The sequence below is a fragment of the Cupressus sempervirens genome, chromosome 4 (assembly GCF_028749045.1).
Source record: "Cupressus sempervirens isolate cs-2001-9-10 chromosome 4, ASM2874904v1, whole genome shotgun sequence".
Classification (NCBI taxonomy): Eukaryota; Viridiplantae; Streptophyta; class Pinopsida; order Cupressales; family Cupressaceae; genus Cupressus; species Cupressus sempervirens.
Genome location: NC_143121.1, coordinates 730,053,321 through 730,065,086, shown reverse-complemented (window position 1 = coordinate 730,065,086; position 11,766 = coordinate 730,053,321). Strand labels below are relative to the sequence as shown.

The 11,766-nt window shown below is 35.2% G+C and overlaps 1 pseudogene; it reads right to left on the bottom strand.

Moving 5' to 3' along the window:
- Positions 1-252: 252 nt before the first annotated feature.
- Positions 253-11,766, bottom strand: part of LOC149563423 (aluminum-activated malate transporter 14-like) — a 28,874-nt pseudogene continuing 17,360 nt past the window's right edge.

Here is an 11,766-nt window from a genome sequence, read left to right as displayed (position 1 = left end):
GTTAAGATATGTGCTCCTCTCAGATAGATTGGGATTAGGAGTAGCTCATGGTGTCAGCAAGATGATATGACAATTGTGAGAGAGACAAAAATGAGACTAGTGTAAATCATTAATACATAAAATTTAATAATGCAATCATAGCAATATAATAGTGGACGGATTTTGACTTTTTTTTTGGCAAGTTTAATTTTTCCCTTAGTGTGTGATGTTAAAAATTGACTTCTGTATTAGAGTGTGAATTGAAGGGGAAAATCAGTCGACATTGTTGATATGTACACGTCTTTCTGGGATTCTTGCAAGACTGGGTCTCTGGATATAACTACGGGGAGAAGTAGAACTAGTTATGATTAAAGCCTCTTGATCTGACGTCGAAGGATTGTGAGGCTTGAATTTTGCCATTGCCGCGAGCTCTTCCACAGCGTGTACCACGTGCTCAGGCCTCGCTATGATCTCCACCACCAACCATGCAAACGTAGCCAATGGAAGTGCTTCTCCAAATTCAACACCGTGTCTCAGCATTAACCTCTTCTCGTCACTACTTTCTCCATGCCATGATCTTCTTCTCGTCGCCCACCTTACCTCCTCTTCTCTATTTTCATTCTCAAGTACGATTTTTTGACTAGGCGTTCTTCTTGTTGAATGTAGTAAGAGCTTTGGTTGAGAATTCAAGGAAACTTGAAGATCCTCCAGTGCATGTTGAACTTCTTTCAATATTGGCTCGAAGTCGTATATTCTCATTTGTTCAATGCAGCTTGACAGCTCTGCCAGTAATTTGGCTGCTTTATGGGCGACGTTGGTGCATGGCTTCTTCAATAGTGAACGAAGGGAATGAGGGGTCTGAAACGTATGCAAAACAAAAATTCATCAGCTATAGTGCATGCATTGAAGATAATTTGTAAATTGAAGGTAATGATGCCAAATGAGGAAATGTATACGAATATACCTCGATTTCAGATCGAAGGCATCCGTGCAAGGCCACAATAGAATAAGCCAGATAACGAAGCTTCACTCCAATTTTCACATACTGCTTCCATGGATGTCGGCATCGAAATCGACCATGCCTTGGCTCTCACCTAGCAAATGCCTCCTGCAATTAACATGTACAATCACTGCTTTCAGACGATCCATTTAACATTGTTTAATGTCAAAAGTTTTCATGGCTACCACTTGATTAGTTTCTTCTAATAACTATATATTTTTTTGGTTTACCAAAGAATCGTCGGTAGCCTTTGAGTCTAGCACAGACTTGTATCCGCTATATATGATATCTTCTGACTCGTCTTCCACCTTCTCATCAGATCGGAATCCGCTAAAATATTCATCCACGCATCCTGGCATCAAATATATCATGCCGATTACATTAGTTGGATATTTTAACAAGTTAATCTACCGAACTGATAACAAGCCACACCAATCAAAGCGTACTAGTAGTTCATCTGTAACAGCCCATTGGGAAAAACACACATTTTACGCTGAAGAAAACGTTACGTTTTTATCACAATCAAAACAAGGATTTTTAACCTCAATTGTTTTCGTTCGGTTTTCGTACCCTGCAGAGATTTCCCCAAGCCTTGTAACTTCCTGACAGTGGAATTGTGAAGATCCTGGCCAGCCCACGCGGGGAAGATGAGCAGACTTACAACCAAACAAACTCCACATCCGATGAGTATGGTGGCGAAGCGTTCGTATGCCATGCGTGATATATTCTCCACTCGATATCCAGAGACCGTTATCATGCTGAATGTGACCAGGAATATAAGCACTCCATAGTCAAATTTATTCTTGAGGGAAGGAGAGAAACGGGCATACGTGGCAGCCGCTCCTGCAAAATGAGTGTAGTGGAGTACTAATTGAGATTTGATGAATGCAACAAGGTGATTCCAAGAGAGCACAAAAACTCACCCACGATGAAGAGGGAAGATCCCACTACAAACGCCTTTCCTCGCACTACCTTCTCTGACACGTGGCAAACGAGGAAGGCAAGAAATGCAGCCACCGTGGTTCCAATTCCTCTGTTGAGGCCTTTCTTCATGGTAGCCCCTGCTCAAGCAGCAACAACAGCCATTCTAAATGTTAGTCGATTAGGGTGAAAAAGATGGTCGCGTTAGAAACAATCGAACAAGGGGTAAATTAAATTAAACTAACTCATACCCGCAAAGAATTCGAGAATGACAACGACAGTCATGACTACCCAAATTGCATGGTTACCAAATCCCACCCTGCGGAATAAGCGATCCCACAGAAATAACAGCGAAACCGATGACAATGCCAACCCAACTTTTATAGCATGCGTAATCCTTCTGGGATCCTCTCTTCCAACATCCATTATGTTTCTACACCACTCCATCACAACATTGCTTATATTTAACCAAATTTTTAATAGAAATCCCCCGTTTCGAGACTGATTGAATCTAATTTCTTCATTAGACGTACTGATGTTAATTCTGCATTCGCCGCTGCAAGAGATGCCATGGTACACAAAATTCATTCGAACCGAAACCTGAGAAAGAGAGATGGATGACAATTCAATCAGATTTCAGATACAAGAGCTTAAATTTCAATTTGAGGAGATCCAGCCAACCTGATTTATAATGTAATTTAATCTTTGTCTAAACAGTTACACAAGCGCTCAGAAAATCCAAAGAAGAACACCCTGGCTAAAATCTTGGAGCACCTTATAAATGAGCTCAATTGTAGTAAGGAAGCAGATCTTATAAATTCTGAGGATTGGGCAAACCGTTCATTTCTTCTTGCGGTTGCCTTACAAGATGGAAGAGAGAAAACTCGGCTGCTCGAATGAATGAGCCTATGCATTTCTTGTTTTACAAATGGCAGAGATAATACTTGTCATGGAGAGGGAGAGGGAGATGATTGAGTTACTTTATTTTCATAGAATGGAATTAATTTTTTTTATGATTTATCAATTTGATAAGTAGGAGATGATTTCCACAGCTAGTCAAATTGTGATGTGAATATCAGGATTTAACTGTGTGATTTTGAGTCAAACTCGATGACCCATGTTTCATGAGTAGTGATTCAACATGAATCCATCTCTCATGAGAATAAATGGAACACTTAGCACTCATTGGATCTAGGTGATGCTCACAGGGGTGAAGCACCGGGACTTCCCAGGAGGTCACCCATCCCAGTACTACTCCAGCCTGAGCGCGCTTAACTACGGAGTTTCCTCCATAGTTAAACCCAAAGCTTGCAACCCCAGGCTATCAATCTAGTTAAAATACATTACCGCCGACTATCATAAAAAATAAGTACCTACAAGAGTTTATCAATCTAATATCAATACCATTATAGTCTATAGTGCCATACAAGTTACCAACAAGAACACTAATTAGGCTACTAGCATTAAAGTTCATATAAAAAGTTTAACTAAGGGGTTGCAAGCTTTGGGTTTAACTATGGAGGAAACTCCGTAGTTAAGTGCGCTCAGGCTGGAGTAGTAGTGGGATGGGTGACCTCCCGGGAAGTCCCGGTGCTTCACCCCTGTGAGCATCACCTAGATCCAATGAGTGCTAACTGTTCCATTTATTCTCATGAGAGATGGATTCATGTTGAATCACTACTCATGAAACATGGGTCATCGAGTTTGACTCAAAATCACACAGTTAAATCCTGATATTCACATTACAATTTATCAATTTATTTAATTTTATATGCAAATATATAGTCTTATAAAATTTTAAAAGTATAAACAAAAGTTACTTTAGTCTTTAATCTAAATAACGATTGAATATATTCTTATCAATCAAAGATAATAGAGTCTAACTTCATATGATTAATTTAGGAATTATATGATTTATTATGTCTAAGAAGGCGATCATCCCCTTAGCATCAAATATTATTATGTGGCTAAAAGAGTTGCATATTTGATGTTGCATTTATTTTGTATAAAACTAGCAGTCCAAAATGGGTGACTAGCTCAGTAGGAACAACCATAGTGCAAGAAACACTATCACCTAATAGACAACTCACTTACTAGGATCATAAAAAATACATTACTGCCGACTATCATAAAAAATAAGTACCTACAAGAGTTTATCAATCTACTATCAATACCATTATAGTCTATAGTGCCATACAAGTTACCAACAAGAACACTAATTAGGCTACTAGCATTAAAGTTCATATAAAAGGTTTCCGTATTAGCCATGCAAGTCCAAAGTTTAACCATCATAAAATATTAAAAAATTAACATTGAATGAGGCCAAGTCATCATTCTTTCTTCTCATCAGGCGGTTGGTTTCTCTTGCAGGATGTTCAACCTGTCATCTGAGAGGAACCTATAGAGTCTCTTGGTGCTCTCCTCATCTTCCTCCACCTTACCTCTCATCTTCTCCTACTGAAGAAGCTAGAGAATAGCTACTACAGAATGCATAACCTTTATGGAAAAATCCACCTGAGTGGTGAACCTCATGTTCATATCAATTAGCAAGCTCTTTTTCTTTTTCATCTCAATCCACAAATTCTTCAATTCAGCTTCAACATGTTTGAAAGAAGTTTGATCCAAATTGGGGAGTGGGAGGGGGTCCTAAACAAAGGGGTGCATGGGAGGAGTAAAAGGGGTTGGGGTTTCGATAGGGGGTTTCTTAGAGAGAGGGGAAATAAGGGGGACTTCCTTAGGCCTCCTAAGATGGGAAGTAGTAGTCATGGATGAGTTATCATTTATGCTCAAGTTATCATCCTTTCTCATGAGATCCACCATGCCCATACTAAGGGTAGACAAAAAATGGGTGTCTATATTTTGGGAGGCTTATATAGTATCCTGGAGTATATCCTATTGTTCCTTAATATAGAAGTTCCTCCTAACTAGCATCATGGGTTCCTTTTTTCCCACTCTGCTTAGACTTAGAATCTGAGTCTATTTCTTCTAGGCTATCTTGTTTTTCCTCTCGCTTTTCTTCCACATGTCCACATTTCTCTAATGTAATACTAGAACTTTCAATTTTGTTATTTTGGGCATTTTAGGATGTGGATTTGGAGGTTAGGATGGAATTAATTAGGGGTGGGAGACATTCCCATAGAATTAATCCTTTATAAGAAAAAAAGAGTGGAAAAATATGAGAGCCAAAAAGGGTTGGATTCTAACTCATAGAAGTTTAAAGAAAGTGAGGAGAAAGGGAAACATCTGAGACAAGAACAAAAATCTAGGATGATCAAATACATCGATGATGAGGAGGAGGAAAATGTTACTAAGTCCCCAATGAAGATGGACAAAGTTTCTCAAGATAAAGATATATGTCATGTTTAGGCTAGTTTTAGTTTGGACAAGATGGATCTCATAGCCTTTTATATGGGTGGCTAGGTTGGACAAACTGTGAGATCCAACTTGTCCAAACTGAAACTAGTTGAAACATGAGATATACCTTTATAATGGGAAACTTCCTCCATGTAATATTTTTCTCCTCCTCATCATTGATGTACTAGAACCTCCTAGTATTTTATTTTAAATCCTCACATGTTTTCATTTCTCATCACTTTCTTTAGACTTAGAGTACAAATCCAACTCTTCTGGGCTCTAATATTTTTCCACTCTTTTTTTGTTATTAAGGTTTGGGATATTTCTATGAGAACATCTCCTATCCCCAGTTAATTCCATCCTAACCATGTCCACTATAGTCAAAAGTAGATCATTGCTTCTAATTTCTAATTAATAGTTCACAATTAGTGAGGGAAATTTAAAGAAGACATCGAGTTAAAATAATAAATTGTGCATTATGCATTTTTTTTAATAGTGTTGCTCAAAATCTATAACTTGTCTAACATTCTCTAAATTATAATCAAGATATTATTCATTTTCTAATTATAAGTTCAAATTGAACAAATTGAATTAATGATTGACGTTCAATTATCTTTGTATAATTTTTTGACACTTTTTCAATTAAGATTAGATGCAAACCTTTTAAAATTAATCATAATAATAATAAGATTTTTGAAAAAATAAAGATCTATTTTAATTGGTAGAGTTTGATCCTTAGTAAGGAGAGCACCACAAAAAAACTTAACTATCATACAATACCACTATTAAATAAAACACCACCAAAACTTAACCTTCATATATTATTATTGTATACCACTATTGAATATGATAGATCTTAACAAGGGGCGCAAGCACCAAAGTTCCTGCCTCTGGTGTTGTGGGTTTTGGGGTAAGAGTTGAGTCAAATTGTACATGCTAATTTTGAATGTTTAGTGATGGTGACATATTCATAAATTGTAAAGTTTCTTAAAGTAATGTGTGTGTTCAAGTGTTTATCTAAAGAGTCATAGACAAAGAATGTAGAATTATGTTGCATGGGTAGCTTGAAAATAATTATTGAACATAAATATTATGTGCATAATAAATTTTCTTTGATTAAGGAAATATTGCATATTGTTTCTCCTTTGAATGGTTTTTTAGTTCCTTCAAATATTCTATTAAAATAGGTCTTAAGTAATTTTGAATTTATAATAGATAATATTCTAAAATGAATATGTGGCTCAAATTAGAAACTTCTTTGTTGTGTACTTTATACGATGTATAAAATTGATCTTATCTTTATTATTGTTGGTGTGTCTTGAAAATGATTGTACACCTTAGGCATGCTTGATATTTATTGCGCCTCTAAATGAAGTGGTGACAATTATGTATGCCTTTATAAAAATATATTTGATCTCATGAATGTACTACTACCCTTCATATTTTGAAGATGTGTGGATGATTCTAATGATCCTATTTTATTAGTGGCATAATCTAGCTTTACACTTGCAACTGTATTTGCTTTGAAGTTGTTGGTGTTTAAATCTACAAATTTAAAATAATACTAGAATAAAATAATAAGGGATATACCTAGGGATTAGCTACTCCCCATTTTCAAAAAAACCTATTTAGATCTGGACCAACTAATGAAGCAATAGTGCTTCCTACAATTTAGGATCTTCCAACCAAGGCAGGTTTACCTAGGGATTTCAACATGTTTGCATATTTTCACACTACACATCCCTTTAAAGTAAATCTAGTCTCTTAATCCTCTTGGATTTGAAAAAAACTATTGAATTATAGCAACTAACTATAGATTCAGAAGCTATTACAATAAGTGAATGATAGACATATAATTCTCTATTACAAACTTTAGATATTGATTTGATTTAAAATGATTTGTGTTATTAAATGATTACTTCAATTTGTACCCTAAGTGATAACTAGTGCCTTATCCATTATTACACAGAATCATATCAGTAAATTTTTTATCTATTTAATTGACTTGCATCAAAATATATTAGTTGTTAACCCTAAATCCCATTCTTTTGATATCCTTCCATATACTTAGAAACCCTATCAACTCACATAAGCATTTACTAAATTTCTTGAATTAAAAGCAACAATGAATTAACATACTTGACCCATCCAAGCTACATTAAATCAAATGAAATTTGTTCATTTAATCTTGGTATGACAAATATATGAAAATGGAGACATAAATTAAGGACATGGATATCCAATAATTCCCTTTTTCTATTAGTCTTCTTGAGAATGATACATGTATCTAATAAAAGACTCAAAAAATAACTCAAGTTTTAACAAGTATTTCATTCATTCACCATGTTCTTGAAATACAAACTTGAAAAAACATCAAATAAACACAAGAAAAATGGATCAATTGTAAAATGACATTATCACTGAAAGAAAACAAAATTCTGACCATCACTCCACATCTTGGAAATCCTTTTATAGAAAAATGATTGCAACAAGCTTTAGATGGGAGGACACCTGGTCAAAATCTGGTTACAAATCTTTTGCACATGAGATAAAATAGTTAAAAACAAAATATCAAACATAGCCAAAATTTAAATAACCATCAATTTTGATGTTCATGATCAACTCTATGATTTGTAATAGAAACACACTCACAATAGGTGAACCACAAAGATAAGGTGTCTCTATCAGGTTGTTTTCCTCCCTATTGAAGTTCTATGACTTTTTTGCATGATCAGTTGCTATCTCTAGATGGTAAGGCTTTAATCCCAACTATAACCTTCTAGATGGCAATATCAATATCCAACTGGGTGGCATCTCTATTTGTATTTAGGTCATGAAGGGACTTTCTCCATTTTGCATCTATTATTGCCTTTACCTCTATAGTAACCTTTCCCATTTCTATTTCTATTTTGTATAGCATATCATCATGTCATACACCACTATGACATCTATTTCATTATTGCAATATGAAAGAAACCTTACATGTTTCAAAAGTCAAATAAAGAGGAAGACTATTCCTACCATTCCCTTATGCTCCCACTCTCATCAATGATCCTAGGTACAAAATTAGGGGTCCCTCTGGCAATTTCCTTCATTTTATTCTAGACCAATTTTAATTTCCCTATGAAGAAACCATTTAATTCTTCAACTCTGTTAATCAATTTTCTAATAGGGATAATTACTCCCTTAGGTAGCTCCTTTTTCTGTGTCAACATAGGAACAAGGTTGTCAAAAAATTGTGTGTATGGGCCCCATGTATTAAATAAAGGGGATAACAAAGTTAATGCTTATGAGCATTGAAACTTGGCTCACTACAAAGTAATATAATTGCTATGCACATTCTATGAGGAATACATCAAGGAGCCTATCTTATGGATTAACAAATTCTAACTTTTTTTGATCTCTACCTACTTTTCAACATCCACTTCATCAACTTGCATCTCCTAACTCACACCTACATCTGTTACATCAGCCTCAATTTGGGTTTCTTGATCTATGACCACTGTAATAGGCTTGGTCACATTCCTCAGATTCCTCACCTCATCTTCAAGGGCATCCATTCTCCATTCTAGCTCACATATGTCTTCTTGAGACCCTCCTCATATTTCTTTCTTGAATTAATGAACATGTTGTATGTTTGGTAAAATTTCTCTTCAAGAATATCCATTTTGTTTTCCCCCATTAATGATGCAATATTCATTAAATTGTGAATCTAGTCACTTGAAATAGTAGTTATACTCTAGAATATCACACTTTCCTAAGTTGAATCTCTTACATCCGTTAGAGTTTGTTTATTTGACTCAGGGGCCATGCTCCATACTGCCATGGTCTTGGAATCCTCATTGAATCCTAATCCTTTTAGCTCTCCAACAATGTTTGTCTCCTCAAATGAGACAGATTTATGTTGCTTTCTAATCTAGTCAACCATAGAAGATGAGCTAAGCTCTCACTCTGGGAAAAGTTGTTGGAATTCTTTAGAATAATTGAGAGGGGGGGGGGGGGGGGGCGTGGTTGAATCAGTTATCTATGGTCCAAATGTAAAAATAAATTATTTCAATGCTTAGTACACTCATATCCATAAAACCTTAACATGCATGCATCCATTAGATCATAAAATACTTACATTCTGTTGGTTACTATCCTAGGTCAAAAATAAATTTGCAAAAATTTAAACGTGAAACACCATAAGAATATTCACACAATTTCACACAAGGATTTTATGTGGAAACCCAAATTGGGAAAACCCACCAATAATATGGTACTAATTCTCAATCTTCTAAAGTGATGCCCTATGAAAGGCCAACTCTATTAAAGGTTACAATACACACTGCTAAATGTGATCTGGTTAAAGGATTTCAATAACCTTGTTAGGAGTGAGCCCTGTTAGAGGACTTTAGACCATTCCATTATAATGTCACTTGGTTAAGAGATTTACAAATGACTGTTAAGTCAACCTTAATCTAAAAGATTTTATCCACACTAGTATAGTTAATAGAAAGTAATATTAGGACTTTATCTGATAAAAACTTACAACTTAATTGTAGATTATAGATATCTATTTCAATCCTCCATTCTTCTTAGCATTCATACTCTTCAACTTTGATAGCTAGGTATGTGTAGGATCATGGTGTGCCAAAAAGTGGTGATGTCAAAAAAGTGGAGTTTGAAAACATCTAAAAGCATTTTAAATTCCACTCTTAACTTTTTTCCACCCATTTTCATACCGAGGCTAAACAATTTGGACCAAGCCTTTTTGGGTATCTGATCAATAATTGAGTATCTAATTTCATATTAGATATGTGATATTATATCAAGTATCCGATATGAAATTGGATACCTAAAACTTGCAACATAGATTTCAAAAAAATAAAAATATGAGAGATCTTTTTACATTGCATTTTTTTGTTTTATTGTTGAGCTCCATTCGAGTATCAGATTTCCAAACGGGTATCAGATAAAGGTAAGGATTTTTTGTTTTTTTTAGATATTTTGAATGAATATTATTATAAATTTGTTATTTTAAATTGAATTTATTAAAAATTAGTTTTTTTAATAGAAATTATTGAAATTTAGGTTGTTTTTAATAGAAATTATGTTTTGCAAATTAATAGGTATTGCTGACCCAAATGATGATACTGAGGTAGGAAATAATATTCCTCGTAACCCTACACAGTACCCCCTCAAAATTGTCCAACAAATGATCCCCTACCCCCTCAAATCCCTTCTGAAATTGAAGATTTGATATTTGAAAATCTCACCAAATTGAGGGTTTTGTGAACCACATATAACATTATACCCACATTGGCTCCCATGTTATCCAGATTATAAACCATAGTGGATCATGAAACACTTACCAATGAAAAAAATGCTGCTCTTCACTGACATGAGCAAATGCATACCATGTTTGATGATGGGTTGGACTATGATGAGGTTATAGCCCTAAATATAACTAAAGTTGATATAGTTAGCCTTTTTGTGGACCCAAAAATCAATAAACAAGTAGAATGCACAAAGCCCAAACTATCAATTAAATGATGCACAAAGAAGGCTATATGTGTGAACTTTTGGGATCATTGGTGGATGGTTTTTGACATCCCTCCACACAACAATTTAGAGGTGCCATTCTATTTCATTAAAAAATTGTATGCCACATTTGTGTTGCACCTTAAGGTGAACTATTGGAGCATGAGGCTCGACATGGATGTAGGAGGAGGAGCTCCTCATAATAGACCCTTTTCCCAGTGGAAGAAAGCTGACACTTTTGACCCCCCTACTGATGTCTCCACCCCTCCTCTAGTGTGGTATCTTGATATCATTGTAGAGGCTAGCTCTTAGATTATTAGCACCATCCATAGATTGAGTAGCTTATTGGTGTCTTAGGCTAGGTCAGCGTTTCCTCCCCATGTTGATGATGCTAGTGTGAGTTCATCATCAACGAGCTCATCACATGTTTTTGTGCCCCATAATTGCATAACATGCAAGCATATTTGTCTGGGTCCCATAGGTGATCTTTTTGAGTATCGATTTATATTTGTGGAAGATGTACCAAATGCGCGTATAGAAGCTACACACCTTGATTTGAGAGAGGAGGGGCATGCAAAGGCATGGAATCCTTCTATTTTAGTACATGTATACATTTTTTTGACAATATATGCAATTTAAAGTTAATTTTTATAATAGATAATTTTAATTTTTAACCCATACTGACTTATACATTATGTGATCTTCATTCATATTTAGTTGATGACTGACAAGGAGCTCAAATAAGTTGATAATTTCATGCTTATAGCTATTTCATTTGGCCTTGAGACATCTACAGTACATTATGTTGTGTTCTCATTATTTTTTCTATTTGATATTGGATCATATATGGTTTCTAATCTTTCTTTTCTCTTGCAAGCATCACCTATCAGTGGGGGGTAGAGTGCAGGGGATGAGGCACAACCCATTGACAAGGGAAAGGTAATTCAGTGCTTTAAAAGTGATTAAATATCAATGTATTCTTGTAAATT